General features: G+C 45.8%; 1 non-coding gene across 1 annotated transcript; it reads right to left on the bottom strand.

The window, feature by feature from the left end:
* Positions 1 to 17,413: 17,413 nt before the first annotated feature.
* Positions 17,414 to 17,498, bottom strand: TRNAR-CCG. The gene has a single exon. It is a non-coding gene; the product is annotated as a tRNA-Arg (tRNA).
* Between the last annotated feature and the right edge of the window lie 450 nt (positions 17,499 to 17,948).

Here is a 17,948-nt window from a genome sequence, read left to right as displayed (position 1 = left end):
AAAATAAAAACATTAAAAAAAATTTTTTTTTAATCTAAAATGGAGTTTATATCTAATTCCCAGACAACACCTGGGGAGCAAAGGGTGATCCAAACAGATCTGATGCAACAAGTACTCAGGCAGGCATTCCTCAGCTGAGATCAACTCATTTCCAAAGTCTTTTTTTTTTTTTTTAATCTCTTCCTTCCCTGCAGGCAGTCCTATTTCCTTGCACAAGAAACAAGACATGGTTGTTGAACTGAGTTAAACTTAGGTGTAACTAGTACGTTTACAGAGTTATATAATCCCTTCACCGTAACCGACAAGTGTAAGATTATGAGAATAAAGCCGGAACTCTCGGAACTTGGTTTATAAGAGAAGGAAAGGCCGCATATGGGATGGGGATGCTAGACAGAGATTGATGATGGTAAGGATTGGTGAAAATGTGTTTTGAAAATTAAAATACGTTCCACATTTTTTTTTTTTTTTGAAGCCCCAAGCAGGCCTTTTCAAACTTAAACTCTGTTTGCACTGGGTAAAGTGCGACTTCCTGTTTTGAAGAAAAAGTTCCAGAAGGTTCCTAAGGCCTCTCGGGGACTCACTCATCTCCTACGAACACAACATTTGAACAATTTTAAATGTAAATTAGGGAAAATGTGGATTGGATTTCATCTGAAACCCAACTTAAGGGAGAGAAAGAAACAAAATAGATTTGAAAATTCTTGCCACCATTCGAGAGCTCCAGACCCACGTCAGTTTCCATTATCTTCCACCAGCAAGAGGCCGGGCAGGACAAAGGCTATCAGTTTGCTTTCCCCGACCTCACTGTAAACAAACACCCACTTAGGGCTCATCTCCCCTCCTCCTTGGGGCCAGCGACAGTCTCTCTGAACTGGGGCAAGATTTTGAAAACAGAATACAGGTTTGCCCTCCCTGTCCAAAAACAGGGATACCTTAGGACACCTCTCGCCAACAGATGCACAAAATAAATCGAGATAAAGCACAAATGCTCCTAGACACGGTGCAAAGCTCTGGTGGCTGGATGCTGAGATCCTGGGTGTAGCCGCCGGGGAAGGAGCTTGGAGGGACCACTCTAGCTACTCAGGGCGGGCGCCGCCCCTCTAACAGCTCAATTGCAAGACAAATGCTGAACACTGCTTTTGCTTTGCGGCTTTTTTCCTAAAAGCAAAAACTCCCTTCGGACTTCTTCTCATTAGCAAAAACAAGTGCCAATGTAGCTGTTTTTGTAAAAGCGAAGTGGTGTGCTGCGAACTGGGTTAGGTACGATTGCTTTACGACGAAGGTGTCAAAGTTTCTTAAAATAATTACTGTGCTTACCCGAGATGAAAGTGTTTTCACCTATTCTTGTCTACCCTGTACTATTTTCCTCAACACGTTCTTCCTGCGGAGAAAGGGCAGAGGTCAACGTCAGCCGGAGCCAGATTGAATCATCATGAATTAATGGACTCCAAATCAATAAAACCTTACTGCATTTGATGGAGAAATTTTGTTTGTTTGAATTTAATTATCTGACGTGGGAGCACTTTGCTAGGACTGGATTCTACTAATGAAATAATTTTTTCATCGCTTCTTATTTACACACGCTTAGACGTTCCGTGTTAAATGCGACCGAAGGGCAGTTGGTTTATCCACGAGATCGGCTTTGAACTAAGAAAGGGCGATGTTGGAATGCCGACTCTGATTAAAGTATACTTCTGTGCACGTGGAGAGACAACACCAATGCTCATTAAATACTCACTGTACAGAATAACAGGAAATTATAAGGAGGAAAAGCTTCCTGATTTATTCTTATCTCCCTTCCTGGTATAGAAACCTTAGCTCTGTACCCCCCCCCCCACCCGCCATCAATTTAATGCTCTGGAAAAGAGATCTCACATCCATCCTTATACCCAGTTCAGTAGTTTTATATCCAAACTGTTTCATGTGTTTAATCCATAAACACGAACCTGTAGAACAAATGGCTGCCACTGTCTTCGTGGGGAAAAAAAAAAAAATCTCTTATTTTATAACGATGCTCTAAGATCTCAGCGTTTGGGGCTCCCGTAAAATGGAAACCATGGAGAGGCAGCAGGAAGTCGTGAAAAGGGGATGGGAATATGGAGTCAAAATGCCTGTGTTTGAGGGGCACCTGGGTGGCTCAGTTGGTTAAGCGTCTCTTAATTTCTGCTCAGGTCATGATCTCACTGTTCATGAGCTTGAGGCCCGCATTGGGCTCTGCGTTGACAGGGCGGAGCCTGCTTGGGGTTCTCTCTCTCCTTCCTTCTCTGCCCCTGCCTCACTCCCAGCCCCCCACCCCCGCTCAAAATACATAAATAAACTTAAAAAAAAAACCCAAAAACCTAGGTTTGACGGGTACCTCTACAACTGAACTTCTTACTGACGTTCTCTGAAATAAGAAAAATAGCTCTATGAGGGGGTCCTTGGGAAGCTTGGAGAAAAAATTTAGCCAAGACTCCAGCGAATTATGAAAATGCTATTACAAACAGTAACTATTTATCGTATTGAGTTTTGTTACAGGTGTTGGACTGCGTCAGGGAAGATGATGCTTCTACTCTTTTTGATCGATGTGTCAGTTAGGTCCTCTTGGCCCGGTTTTCAATGGCTGGTATTTGATCGTGAAACAAAATAAATCTCATTCAAAAGAAACTGTTCACTCAAAGCTCCCTGATGCCACGCTTTATGGCATACATCATTGCGGGCACATCCAAATGGACCTCCGAGATGACAACAGTGATGTCTGTTGGCAAAATTTACACTGAACGGAAAACCAATGTCATCTATTGACCGGGACCTCAACCCATATGTATTCGTTTGCCAGGGAGGCCATAACAAAGTGGTACAGACTGAGGGGCTTAAGCAACAGAAATGTATCGTCTCACAGTTCTAGAAGCTGGAAAGTCTGCGATCAAGATCTTGGCAGGGTTCGTTTCCTCTGAAGCCTCTCTCCTTGGCTTGCAGACGGCCACCTTCTCTTTGTGTCTTCACTTTGTCCTCCCCCTCTACATGTCTGTGTCCGAATCTCCACTCCTGTTGCATTAGGGCCCAAACTGATGATCCCGTTGTGACTTAATTAACCTCTTTAAAGACCCTATTACCAAATCCTGTCACGTTCTGAGGTACTGGCCGTTAGAACTTCAACATATGACTTTTGGGGGAAACGCAACTCAGCCATATATATGCCCATAACTTCTGGTCTATCTTAATGGGATGGAGATGACAATACTCTTCAGTGACTTCTCTTAATGCTTAAGTAAAGGTAGTCTCTTGAGCGTGTTCTAGAAGCGGTTTTGACCACCAGAGGGCTCCTGTATTTATGCAATGAAACAATTAGAATGACGTGTTCCGAAGTAAATACGAAGTGTATCATGAAAGTTAAATACTCGATGTCCGTGTTTCCTTAGTGACTTAACCTACTATTAATTAATAGCAACTAGTAATTAACCCGATGATAATGACAATGATGATGATACGTTTATTGAGAGGCCATGATGTGTCCCTCACCATATCGGGTACTTTACATAGATGATGCATCTTAAAGGTCTCGACTCCCCTGTTACTTACATTCGGTGTTTTGTTACTTCAGAATCCCAACTGATGAATCTAAGGCTTGGCTAAATAGCGACACAATGCTAGCGAGAGGCCACATAGAAACATGAATCTCCAACATCATCATTAGCACCAGTGGCATCTTATAGCCCTTGGAAGGTAATTCCTGATTAGGTCTGAGAGGTTTGTGGACTTCCTGAAACACTCTGCAAGATTTGCCATCCTGTGAAGTTCAGCTCTGTTCTGTAGTCTAGAAAATGTTGATTATATATACAAACAAGAGTCGAAGTGGCTCTGAGCTACCCCCTGTGTTTTTGTGTTTTCATTGCTTGATTGAGTCTCCATAGTCTGTCCTCTGAGAGCTTCTCTACTGGATGTATGACTTCCATTATCCTTTCAGTGTTATCACCTGTGTTGTCCTGAGTGGCTGAGTTTTCTTTCCCCATTGCTCAGGACTCTTGGTTGCAAGTGACAGAAACCCAATTCAAACCAGCTTAAGACCCGGGAAGGCTGGAGCTGGCCCCAGAAACACCTAGAACCAGGGACTCGAATTCCATCAGGACCCTGGTTCATCTTTTCTCCATGTGCCCCCTTCACTGACTTCTGCTACAGATGGGGTTTTTCCATCTGGCAGTAGCCTGGCCATAGGTGTTTTAGGTGTGTGTCCTCACAGCCTCGGGGCTTCCCTCTCAGCGCTAGTTAGAAAAAACAAATCCAAGGAATGGGGCGCCTGGGTGGCCCGGTCGGTTAAGCATCTGACTCCAGTTCAGGTCATGATGTCGCGGTTCGTGAGTTCAAACCCCACATCTGGCTCTCTGCTTTCAGCGTGGAGCCTGCCTCAGATCCCTCTCTCTGCCCCTCCCCTGCACACACACTCTCTCTCTCTCTCTCAAAAATGAAAAAAAAAAAAAAGGAGAAAATTCCAAGGAAAAGACTCATTAGCCTGGCTGTAAGAATGCACCTACTTCTCGAGTAATCACTGTGTTCAGGGGGAAAGTGGGACTTTGGATGTCCAGGTCTCACTTATGGGCTCTCGTCTCTGACTAGGTGGACGGGATATCATGAAGAGTGGTCTGAAAAGAATCACATAGATGGGGTCGGGGAGGAGCAGCTCCCCCCGCCACCCCAAGGAAGAGTCGTGCTATGAGTGGAAAAAAGTGGGGGGATGGGCCAACGAATGTATCTAAGATCCACCAGGGTGGTGATTTTATTTTATTTTATTTTTCTAATGTTTATTTTTTTGAGAGAGAGAGAGAGAGAGAAAGAGAGAGACAACACAAGCAAGGCAGAGAGAGAATCCTGAGCGGGTTCCGTACTGTGAGCGCAGAGGCCAACCTCGATCCCACGAACCATGAGATCAAGACCTGAGCCAAAACCAAAAGCCAGCCACTCCATCAGCTGAGCCACCCAAGTGCCCCTGGGATTTTAACCAACAGAGGCAATCCCTTCTCCTTCGTGACCCAGAACCGAGAGTGCAGCAGAACTGAGTCGCCCACAGGAACCCGGACTTAGAATTAAGTCCAAGCTGACCTTGGCTCCTGATTTTGCAGAATTGCTGGTTGTCATGCCCAGAAAAATTGGGCACTCTTCGTGAATTTTAGCATTTTGTCTATTTTAGTGCCCCAAAGGGCAGTTGTTTATTATATAGAACATTCTTGTTCTATGATGTCTAGAAACGTACAAACGTCCACTATTTATTGACACAAATGATTGGTATGGATGGGCTTATTTTTTTGTTGAACACATTCTTTAGTTCCTGAGGGTCATAATGGCACACATGCCCACCTCCCCAAATGAAATGGCTGTTGGGACTTTGCAGTGAGACCTAGGACATAAACGCTCCTTCAGGGAAACGCCCTTAGCTTCCAGATCTTCCTGATTTCCTTCTCCTGCCTCCACCTCTAGCTATTTCAGGTCTTGGAATCTCCTCCTGGGAAGACTTCCTAGACCCTCTGGGCTTGCGTTAGGTCCTCTCCACTCCGCTTCTGGGGGTAATGGTTGGAGACAACCTGCTAGATCTTTCCGTTTTAGCTTTGCTTTTCCATTTGCTTTTGGCCAAGCCAGGCTTCACTCTAGCTTCTATAAATATAAAATTAGATGAATAATAAGCAGCTTTTCTCCAAGATTTATTGTATGTATGCATGAAGCAATATGTGTGAGCCCATATGGTGGGAAGCTATATGCATAAGGGGCTCAACAAACGTCAACAGGAAATGCACGCGGTGGTAGGATAATAGAAAAGAATAATATAATTTTTTATTGAAAAATTACTAGATGTCAGCATCGTGTTAATCACTCTATACACAGTTGAACCTGATAGGGACTGTAAACAATAGACATTATTATTTCCATTCCACACATGAGGTGACCAAATGTCCATTGTCACCCAGCTCGTAAGTTCCAGAGCAGGATTTGAACTCACTGACTCCAAAGCCTTAGCACAGAGCAAACTGTCAAGACTTCTAAATACAGACGCAGTGTAGCCCTGTTATAAAGCTCTTCACCGTCCTGTGCCTTTTGTTATGCTTGAGATCTTCTTAGCTGGGCCCCCTCTTCTGTGAATGTTGTAATAATCGGAAGTTCTTCCTCACCGTAACCCATGTGGTTCTTTTTCTTCGTCTCTCTCAATAGCATTGAAACCAGAGTCTATTGTGGTATTATTTCATATCCCATCTCTTTTGACGGAAGTCTCCCAAAAACATTCTTAGATGTGTGAGGAAAATAATTAGGTCCAGACAGACTACAAACCAGCTTGGGCTTTTTTTTTTTTTTTTTTTTTAATTTCCGAACATTATCTGAAATTAGAAGTTGGACACGAAGACGCAATATGTCCTATTCAGCATGACTAATGATTTTCTATGGGAAATGATTCCCCTGCCCCATCTGTTTGTGGCCGGAAGTTAAGTCCATGCTTGTTCCTGAGACTCTGACTTGGTGATTACCCAGCCTTCCTTGTCACATCCCTGGATCACCAGGGGAAAAGTGTTAAAAACGCTTCACATTTTTATTTCTTTGTAAGGCTACTGATGCTACATTTTCTTTTCTTTTTCTTTTTCTCTTTCTTTCTTTCTTTTCTTTTTTTTCTTAGAGAGGGCGCAAGTGAGCGAGGGCAGAGAGAGATAGGGAAAGAGAGAGAGAGAGAGAGAGAGAGAGAGAAGTGGGGCTCACCCAAGTGGGGCTTGAGCTCACCCAATGTGAGACTCAAACTCACACACTGTGAGATCCTGACCTCAGGCGGAGTCAGACGCTTAATGACAGAGCCACCCAGGCACCCACGATGCTCCATTTTCAATGGCAACTTTCATCAGTTATGAGAGGAGGGGTGGTGAATGGTTGAGGGAATCTGCACAGTGTTCTAAACAGCGGTTATGTATTTCATTAACAAGATGATCTTTGCCTAAGTCAAAAGCTTTGAGTAATTTCCCCTGTCTCATTTCCACGGTGTTTAAGTTTGGGCTTCCAAAGACTTCAGACAAAACACACACACAGGGTGGCATATCATACAGCAAAATGAGCTACAGGTCGTATATGCCAGAGGGCTGAGGGGAAAAAAAAAAATCAAATGAAAACAAATGTGTTGGGCCAAATAATAAGAAATAAACAGAAATGAAGGAAAGTCACAGACCAAGCCAGAAAAGAAACAGAAACCCCATAAGAAAACACACTTAAGGAAATCAACAGAATGCGTAGCCAAAGGAACATCAGGAAGGTCGTTCCCAGATGGCCATCTCTCCTGTGCAGTCTCCCCTTGGGAATGGAATGGAGCCTTGGGCCCGGAGCAGGGCATTGCCTGTGGAAGAGCCTGGGCCTTGTGAACCTTCAGCAGATTTTAGTGAGCAAAGGGGAAAGGATTCTTACCTCGCGGGCTAGCTTTTTCTGGGGAGACCTCATTGCTGAGGCTCCCAAATGTAGCGTTGGGGGAATGAGGTATGAAGTGGAAAGATAAGGGGCCTCCCCACTTCCCAGAGAGAGCAAGATGCTTCGGAGATAAAACAGCAGGTGGCGAAGACCATGAACTTTGCAGTCCCACAGTACTGAGTCTGAGTCCTACCTCCAGTCTGTGACCTGGGGTGCTCATTTCAGCTCTCTGTATCTCGGTTTCCTCATCTGTGAGAAGGGGATGAAAATAGCATGCATCTCACAAGGTTACGGCGGAAATAAATGAGATAATGTAGGTAACCACTTAGAATGGTGTTTAAAATGGTATCTGCTGTTAAGTTAGTTAAAGTGTCTGTTACGTTAGTGATTATGTTGGGGAAGAGGATAGGGACAAAGGGTTAACCAGAGGGTGACAGAAATCCTATAAGGTGACAAAGGAATATGGCTTGTTCAGGAACCTCTGTCCTTGTGATTATTTAATCACAGTATTCTTGAAGTTTCTTATGAGTTGTTGAGTGTCTCAGAGGAGTAAGTCCTCTGGGACCTTCCCAAGAACCAGTTTGCCCTTCCCAGATGTCCTCAAGAATTGTCTGGAACACATTCGCCACATAAATGTGTAGATCAGGTGTGGTGTGGGTTTCTTTGTGACGGAACCCAAAGATCCCGGCATCTCTGGCATTTCCTGGGTACCAGGAGTTGAGTCCAGGAAAGCAGCCACCCAGCATGGCGGGCTGCAAAACAGACGTATCCAGCAAACAAAGAATGGAAAATACCCCCCGCTCTTGTGGGCTTTCCCTGAGCTTATCTGAACCTTTACGGTCTCTAATGGCTGAATCAACATGCAGTACAGGGATATAGGAAAAATAAAGATAAGGTAAAGAAAATAAATATTCCCTCCGTTTTAACCTTAGCCAATTCCCAGAGGGTCTAGTCACATATCCATTTGTCTCAACTGTCTAGCAACAGAGGGGACACGGTTTCCTCAAACTGGGTGTCTCCACCATTGGTGCAACGCCAGAGTGTTTTTCCATCCCATTTCCCTTTTTCTTCCTTTCATGGGAATATGGCGGCCATCTTAGTCAAGCTTCTCTGTCAAGCAGAAATAGGGGGGTGTACAGGCAGTTTGGAGTCCAGTGTGAAAAGCCCCACATTGCACATTCACCTTTTTGTCTTAGAGATCGTTGGATGATCAAAACGTTATTTCACGCTGCATTCTTACCAGCCTCTCAAGGTAAAATTGTTAGGTAAGTGAATTCTTTCCTTGATATTCCTATACCTTCTTTTTAGGTGTTCTTCATCCCCAGTCCAATGCTTTCCTCCTCCTCAGGGTCCCAAACAGACCCCCCACACTCACACGCCTCAGCTCAGCTAGCCTTTCTCTCCCCAACCCCTCTCTACACTCAACAAAAAGGTGCGGGTCCTGGGTCCCTCTCAATGCCAGGAGGTATCTTCTGTGCTGAGGTGACAAATAACTAAGCTGATCGATGAATTTCTGCAAGTAGGTTAATGTCCGTAACCAATTTGTATGTAATCACTCTTGAAGCATAGATTTCCATTTTAACAGGCACTTTCTGAGGGCTTGATGTCTTTAGTCAACCCAGAGGAGGGGGGAGATGTTTGTACATCTGCCCAGTGTCCATTTGGGGCACTGACTCTTGCCTTCATCATGTTAGTCATCTGCAACCATCAAACATCTTGATGTGTCTTGGAAAAAGTATCTGTTACATCCCCGGAGTGGGATAGGATACTTGGAAGACATCAATGATAGCCTGGCTGTGCTACAGAAAATAATCCAGAAGCTCTTGCCTTTCCAAGCTTGAACTATTTTATTTACACTGTCGGATACTTGTGAGGTTGCTGCCGTAAGGGTGGCCTTGAGGATATTAATAGATTCACCACTAGAATTGAGAAATTCGGCGATACCTCTGTCACCAACTAAGTTTATTTATGGTCCCAGGAGAGCCCCTTCACCTCTCCGAACCTTGGTTTCTTCCTTTCACAATTAGGAGAGTTGGACTAGATAATCTCTAATGTCCTTACGAGCTTGAACATTCTATAATTCTAAAATCCATTGGTGAACTCGGTTAGGGTGTTGGCTGTCCAAGTGTTGAATGCTGACGTGTTTTCAGCGAGGTTACTTCAGGTCGTTGCAGTAATATGTCACTGGGGACATTGTTTTTTTGTCTGAAGATTGATATCTCGCCACAGAGAGTTCTCTCGCATTGTTCCAAGCCCTGTGTTACAAACCCATAAACAGTGCCTTAATAGTTTTATCTTTCCAAGAACAATTGGATGGTCGGTGAGTATTTCTTCTGCACATCTTCAGTGTACTTATTTCAGCTTCACTTGATTCCAATCCAAGGTCTTTTGGTTAGAATATTTGTCTTGATGCTTATTTTAGCCAGTGATTTTGTCTGCCCAGCTCGGAAGGCCACACTGTTGACCAACTGCATGGGGTACACTTATACTTTGTCAAGCTTGATAGCTTCCACACCAGGAGACTCCCCAGGTAGTCTCCTGACAGTTCTGAACATCATATCATCTCCCAACATGGGTCAAGCACCTACAAGTGCGATTTAAAATAATTGGTTACAGGGGCGCCTGGGTGGCTCAGTCGGTTCAGCGTCTGACTCTTGATTTTTTGGCTCAGGTCATGATCTCGAGGTTCGTGAGTTCGAGCCCCCATTGGGCTTTGCGCAGGCAGCTCGGAGCCTGCTTGGGATTCTCTCTCTCTCCCTCCCTCTCTTGCCCCTCCCCTCCTCGTGTTCTCTCTCTCTCTCTCTCTCTCAAAATAAACACACTTAAAAAAATAAATTGGTTACAAAAAATACAGTAAAATAAAATGATCGATAGCTCAACAATTCCACTTCTGGGTATGTATCCAAAAGGACTGAAAGCAGGTCTTGAAGAGAAAATGGCCAGTCTGAATGCTCATCAGCAGATGAGTGGATAAACAAAGTGTGGTCTATCCTCGGAATGGAATATTATCCAGCCTGAGAAAGGAAGGAAATTCTGACACGTGCTTCAGCATGAATAAACCTTGGGGACATTACAGTAAGAGAAATAAACCGGTCACGATAAGGCAAATACTGTACAATCCCACCTATTTATGTAAGGTTTCTAGAGCAGTCAGACTCATAGACATGGAAGGTGGTAATGGTGGATGCTAAGGGCTCAGGAGAGAAATGGGGGTGGGGGGGTTGTTTAATGGGTACAGAGTTCCAGTCTTACAAAATGGAAAGGTTTGGGAGATTGGTTGCTCCACAGTGTGAATATGGTTAATGCTATGGCACTGCACACCCTAAAATCGTTAAGATGGTAAATTCTGTGTTTTGTGTATTTTACCACAATTAAGAAGAAAATAGAATTCTAAAAAAAATTGTTGCCTGCCACTCCTTTAGAAAAAAATTTTTTAAGGTTCTTATTTATTTGTTTTTGAGAGAGAGAGAGAGACAGAGCAGGGGAGGGGCAGAGAGAGAGAGAGAGAGAGAGAGAATCCCAAGGAGGCTCCACACTGTCAGTGCAGAGTCTGATTTGGGGCTTAAACTCACAAACCCTGAGATGGTGACTTGACCGGAAACCAAGAGTCGGACGCTTAACCGACTGAGCCACCCAGGCGCCCCTGCCCGCCACTTCAAGTTCGGCAATTCTGCCACAAGGGCTCCCTAATTTGCTGTTTAGGCAAGCTGCTGGGAGCTGCATCGGTTACCTTGTTTTCTGTAGCCTGTTTACAATAACCCTCCCCGGTAGTATGTTCTGAATGTCAACTTGAGCTCCCAAGTTTGGTGTTAGGTTTCAGCTGCACTGATCTTGCATTTTCCCCTGTTTATCTCAAGGGATTGCAATTCTGGGGATAAGGAGTGCTCGATATTGTCTTGCAATTTTAGGCATCTTGGAAGCTATCAAGTGGCTCTTCCATTGGAAACTTGGATGTGGCCATCCCCCAAACATCCCCTCGACGACTTAAAGAATGGCATATGGTCTATCAATTACTTTTTTCACACGTATCTGCTGCTTAATAAATGTTGAAGTGCAAAAAGAAACGTCCCCCAGGGCCGGCTTCAAGGGTGTCTGATCTGTGTAGTTACACAGAGGTCCATACTCAGAAAGGTCCTGCACTTTGGTTCCATGCCCTGCTGTCACTTTCCTGAGCTTCTTAATTTTACCTTGAACTTGTGTCTTGCTCATGAAATCTGATGTAACAGCGGAGAGTGAGTGTGAGCAGAGAAGATATTAGTGAGATGTGTGTGTCTGGGGTCCCTTGCCAACTCATTAGCATATAGCGATCATGAGCACGGGATTCCAGTGGACCCGTGACGTGAATGCCGAGCGATGCCAAGCATGTTCTATCTACAACTGAGTGAGTGGGGGTAGCTGACAGCTTTGTGAGGTGATGGTCTCCATTTGAACCAGAATTTGCTTCAATCGTGGAACGAATGCAGCAGTGTTCTAAGAACCGTGAAGGAACAAGGAGCCCTCTCGTACTCTTTCCCACTTGCATTCTTTCCCTGTATGAGCCAACCACTCGCACAGAAAATGATGAGACTGAAAGGAAGGGAAAAACAGGGCAACCCATAGCTCGTTTCCTTCCCATCCTTCCTTACTCACCAGGGCGCCAAAGACTGAGAGTGTTGATAGAATGCGTGCATACGAAGAAGTGAAATGAACGCAGTTGAGTTAGTTTTGCGCAGTATTTCCGCTATTCTGATAAGAACAAAATACACATGTCCATAGTGAGCTAGGAAGTCAGAGTTGTGTCATTGCAGACTTCCACATATGGGTTAAATGCTCTTATATTTGCTTTTGTGGCTGGCGTTGTGCAATATAAGATGAATGGTGAATTCATGCTAATAATTTAAAATTTGAATTTTTCCTTACTTCGAGTGACTGGAAAGAGCAAATGGAAAACATCATGACAAGGCAAGGGAAAAACTGGAAGAAAGGAAAAGCCTTTATATTTTGGTACCTTTGAGGCCCCCTTGCCCCTGCTTTTGAACAAGGGGCCCTGCGTGCATTTTCATGTTTCACTGGGCCCCGCAAATCACGTGGCTGGCGCTGTCCCCCACGGCATGTGGCTAGTGTGTGTCTCAGGGAGATGGGGAGAAATGTCAAAGGGCCTCTGTGTTCACGTGGGCCTCACGTCTCCGGTTCCAAGGACAAAAAGGCCCACGAGACATAGTCCTTGCGAGTCTGTCCTTTGTTTTTGTCCCTCACCCATACTGGACGTGTGGTCAAGCCAGAGGGATCTGAATGAGCCGCTTCTATCCCAAAGGTTACAACGGTGAGTACTTTTGCTCCCATAACATTAACCAGTGGCACCTGTGCTAATAGTGACATGTGAAACGAAGTTAGGAACAGATGGACTTCTACGGCCAACTGTTGCCAATCATGGAAAACCTGCTCTCCTTAAATAGCCTCTGGTGCAATTATCTGCCCACTTTTCGGGTTTAAATACCAGGTGACATTTGGTATGCATTTCCTGTAATAAGGAAGCATGTGATGATTATTCCCAAGACGTTATTTTTAAGACTATTGTTAACTGTGGTCTGTCTTGGCTTTCTCAGTTAAGGAAAAAGCAACTAGACTCAAAGCATCTTTTGGTGCATGTTGGGCAACCACAGCAGAGCAAATCCCCCGAAGGAAAATTGAGTGGGGACGCATTTGCCCCACCCCCCCTTTGCAGACACGGAAGTATGGAATGAGTTGGTGGCCCCCGGGGAGAGATCAAATCTTATAACGCCGTGCACAACACCGGGAGTGAAACAAACACTTGGGGCTATCTGTTTTCTTGTAACAGTCGTAAAGAAATATATACTTATTTGAATATACCGTCTTGAAGACAGCCTCGGTGTTCCTTGCCTTTTTTTTTTTTTTTTGAGTTCTACTTTGAGCGTTAGAAATCATTTGAAAATCAATCATGTCGCAAGGTAATTTTTTATCTTTCTCAGGACGTACAAAGGAAATATGATGCAGGCCAACGTCATCAATCAAAAGAACAAGACCATGGGTACACTTACATTGGGAAGGGGCTTGTAACACAAACGAAGTCTACGGTCCTATGGTGGGAACGTGACTGAGTCTGGTTCACACTTAGGTCTTCTGTCTTGGGCCCAGTGCTCATCTAAAGAGGTTGGCACCAAGAGGAGCAGTGGGAATGGCTTCAGTAGAGTCTCACCTTCCCTGGAGAATGCTAAGAAATGTCCTGCCTTCTCGTTCCCGGGTAAGTAGTAAGACATTAGTAGGGAGGTGGTACCTACAGGGTGAAGAAAGGCCTGATCTCACTACAGTTTCCAGGAAGGCTTCAAATTTATGAAAAGGCTGGAGGTCCACTTACTTAGCCCTGGAGTGGACATTCCCAGATAAGTGTGTTTGAAATTAGGTGCAATTTACTTAAGAAGGTATCTGGTCGAGGTTAAGAGTGGGGCAGGGCCTCTTTAAATCTATATTGCATGTATAAAATCTGTAAAATCCAGCCAATGTTCGTAATTCATGTTAGCTTGAACCACGTGAAGAGGCTGGTGGAGATTTCATATGGTTCAACTTAATACTTAAATATTTCTACTTGTTATTTCCCTAAAAAGATATCATCATGCTGGGGGGGAAAAACATTGTATTTGGATCGTACTCAATCCCTGCTCCCCCCCGCGCTAACTGTGCTTGGGGTAGGATGAGTCATTCGTGTGTTGTAGCGTTATCCGAAATCTCGTATGGTTCCGTACCACCCGCCCTGGCCGTTCTGGTATACAGCGATCAGTGTTAGGATAGGTTGCAAATAATTGATTATTAATAATAGCTAACGCACTGATGGGTGCGGGTTTTTAACGTGTTAAAAACAAACCAGTGCAGATTCGAGGTTATGCCTGTCAGGCTGATACTCTCAACCAATTGCACAATAGACTTTCTTGAATGGGAAAGAAAAGGCCACCCTGGGAGCGAGTGATGCCATGGGAGTGACGCATGCGACTCTCGTACGATAGCGGTCATGGTGCAGGCAAGAGACGATAGGGGCTTGCATGAAGGAGGTAGACATGGCAATGGAAGAGTTTTCGAGTGAGGTCTTCAGAAGTAGACCCTGAGATAAGGATTTGTGTGCCAGTGCATTTTTCAGGAAACGCTCCCAGAAGAAGCCAGGAAGGAAATGGAGGCAGTAGGAAGTGGAGGCAGTGAAGAAGAAGCTAAGGGAGCTGGGTCAGAAGCAAGTCCCAAGGAGGGTGGCCTCTGCCCGATCCTGGGAGGGGCTCTGGAGGGTAACTCAAGCCTGAGAGTCGTCTCAACTCAGAGCAAGAGGGCCGGGTTCTCATACTCCCATACCAGTCAGCCATTGGCTAAGGGCTGGTCAGAGACGGTGTGGGGCGGCAGTGGAAGGAACGGAAAGTCCTAAGCACTCCCGGCTGTCCTATTTGGGCAAAGCTCTTCAGTAGCTGGAAGACAGTCCTAGAAAGAAGAGTCATTAGTGCAGGCTCTTGTTGGCAAAAGCGCAGACAGCTGGGAGACGGGCACATGGGAGCGATAGAAAGAGGGGGCGCCTGGGTGGCTCGGTCGGTTGGGCATCAGACTCTTGGTTTCGGCTCAGGTCATGATCTTACGGTCTCGTGGGTTCGAGCCCCGTGTCTGGCTCTGCACTTCCGACTCGGGATTCTCTCTCTCTCTCTCTCTCTCTCTCCCCTCCCCCCCGCTCTCTGTCCCTCCCCTGCTCACGCTCTCTCTCTCCAAATTAGTAAAGAAACTTAAAAAAAAAAAAAAGAGGTTGTGGGGGGGATCAGAGCAGATCCCCAACAGTGTCTGCTCCACATCTGAATTCAGAAGCACCCCAGAAAGAAGAAAGGAAAAGCACAGCTCGCGCCCACGATGCTACGGAACTGGTGACCGCGTCAATCATGTCCTCACAGAGAAACAAGAGCCTTCCGTAAAGCCACTTTGCTCCATTCCCCTTGCTACCTCCTTAATCCAGGGCACTATCATCTCTTCCCGGTCCGTCCCCCCCCCCCGCCAGAAAGTATCACAACCAGCTGCCAGACAAGAGTAGATACTCTTGCCCACCTATGTTTCCTCTCTACCTTAGTAGTCGCGGTGGTTGAAAACACAGCGGTGACGCACGGGGATGAGAGTGAGTTGAGTCGGAGACAACTTGGGTCATCTCATAATCACCACTAACCCCCCCCCCCCATTCTTCGGTAGGCACAGTGGACACTTTCTCAATTTTATGCAAAGTGCTTTACCCCACCTCCCGCCTCCCCCTGCCCACCATCTCCCCCTCAACAGCCTTGTAAACATCTTACCGCTTGCGAGCTCCTTCCGCGTAGAAATTCGGGAACCACCAAAGTTAAAATGCAAACACGACCGTGTTGTCCTCCTACTTAGAATCCTTCAAAGCGTCTCATCACACTTGGAATAGAATCGACCTCTTGGGGCGCCTGGGTGGCTAGGTCAGTTGAGCGTCTGACTCTTGATTTGGGTTCAGGTCCTGATCTCATGGTTTGTGGGCTTGAGCCCCGCGTCGGGCTCTACGCTGATAGTGCAGAGCCTGCTTGGGATCGTGTCTCCCTCTCGCTACGCCCCTCCCCCGCTCGTTCTCTCCCCCTCAAAAATAAATTTAAAAAATTAAAAAGAAAAAAGAATCGACTCCTTCCTGTGACCCATGAGCCCCACTTCAGCTGGTTCCTGCCTCTTTTCCAATTTGGTTTCACCTCAAATGTCCCCTCCTTAGAGGGGTAGCTCTCCATAACTCTCTGACCACCAGTCATTTCCAAACCATTCTTTTTCTTTTTTTTTTTTTAATGTTTATTTATTATTTTTTTTGAGAGAGAGAGACAGAGACAGAGTGTGAGTGAGGGAGGGGCAGAAGAGGGAGACACAGAATCCGAAGCAGGCTCCAGGCTCTGAGCTGTCAGCACAGAGCCCGACGCGGGGCCCGAACTCATGAAGCGTGAGATCTCGACCTGAGCCGAAGGCAGAAGCTTAACCGACTGAGCCACCCAGGCGCCCCCAAATCGTTCTAAAATGATTTGAACGTCAAAGCATGTCAAGGACATCCTCATTCTCATTTCTGCCATCTTGTCCACAGACTTGTCGGTTTGTCGTCTAGCCCCGATGCTACGGTGTAAGCTCCAGGGGGCCTTGCCTCCACAGGCCACCACTGTCTACCTCTGTGACGGTGCCTGTCACGGCCATAATAAGTGCTCACTAAATACTTGCTAAAGCTGAAGTCAGCCTACCAGAAGAAGCAATTTATGTAGAGGCACGGGCAAAAACCTCACAGGCCTTACAATGGAATTTGTGAGGCATTATTTTTTTTTTTTACCACAAGGTTTCACAAGCAGGCAGATAAGAGAAAGGGGAGCCTTCAGAAGTCTCCTTAAGAGGAGTCTCCATTTTTCATACACCCTACTGGTCTGAGCCCCCCGAGAGAATGGCGTTTATTGCCAGCGGCCACGCTCAGTAATAGAAAACCAGTCCATGGTCATGGGGCTGAGTGTCGTTAGCCAACAGGCCGCAGCTGCCACACCCGGGGAGCCCGCTGCCTCGATCGCACTCTGGGATGACTGGGCACGGCGGGGGTTACTAGAGCTGGGCCATTTCAGCCGTTGGCCATTTCTTCCGGGCACATTTTATTCCAGTGCCGCCCATCTGCTGGGACTTCGTCAGAGCCTCCCTGCACTCTACGGCTTCCTTCTGCTCAGTCTTCCTTCTTTCCCTCTTTCCCTCCATTGGCATAAAAACATCCATCTTGGCATCACACTCCTCCTCTAGAGAGTTGAAACTCTCCACTCACTTTCGTGGTTCTGGGTCAAAGTACCGATATCAACATCCTTGAAAATCGTGGGTCCTGGAATCCATGTTTTCCCCCTTTTAAAAAAAATACTTCTTGATGTTTTTTTTAATTTTTGAGAGAGAGACAGACAGCCCAAGCGGGGAAGGGACAGAGAGAGAGAGAGAGAAGGAGACAGAGAATCCGAAGCAGGTTCCAGGCTCTGAGCCGTCAGCACGGAGCCCGACGCGGGGCTCGAACCCACGCACCATGAGATCATAACCCGAGCCGGAGTCGGACGCTCAACCAACTGGGCCACCCAGGCACCCCGACTCCTTTTTAAGAAAAGTGTATTTATGTATTTATTTTGAGAGACGGGGAGAGAGAGAGCAAAAGTGTGCACGTGGGCAGAGGCAGAGAGAGAGAATACCAAGCGGGCTTTGCACCGTCAGCGCAGAGCCCGATGCAAGGGGTCCGTCTCACAAACCCTGAGATCATGACCTGAGCCAAAAATCAAGAGTCGTATGCTTAACCGATGGAGCCAGCCAGGCACCCCTCCATTTTTTCTCCTAATTGGGATCCCAATACAGCAGAATTGCTCTAAATTAATTCAGTGGGGCTTGATAGTCGTTTGTTTCATAGAGAAAGTTGGTTCAGCCTGGGAATCATAGACTCGATTTACACAGGAATTAAAATTTTTAAAAATAATTTAAAAAGATGAGCACTGACTCCTGCATAGAAGTGTTGAATCACAATATTGTACACCTGAAGCTAC

This window comes from Felis catus, chromosome X (assembly GCF_018350175.1).
Source record: "Felis catus isolate Fca126 chromosome X, F.catus_Fca126_mat1.0, whole genome shotgun sequence".
Lineage (NCBI taxonomy): Eukaryota > Metazoa > Chordata > Mammalia > Carnivora > Felidae > Felis > Felis catus.
This window is presented reverse-complemented; position numbering and strand designations above follow the sequence as displayed.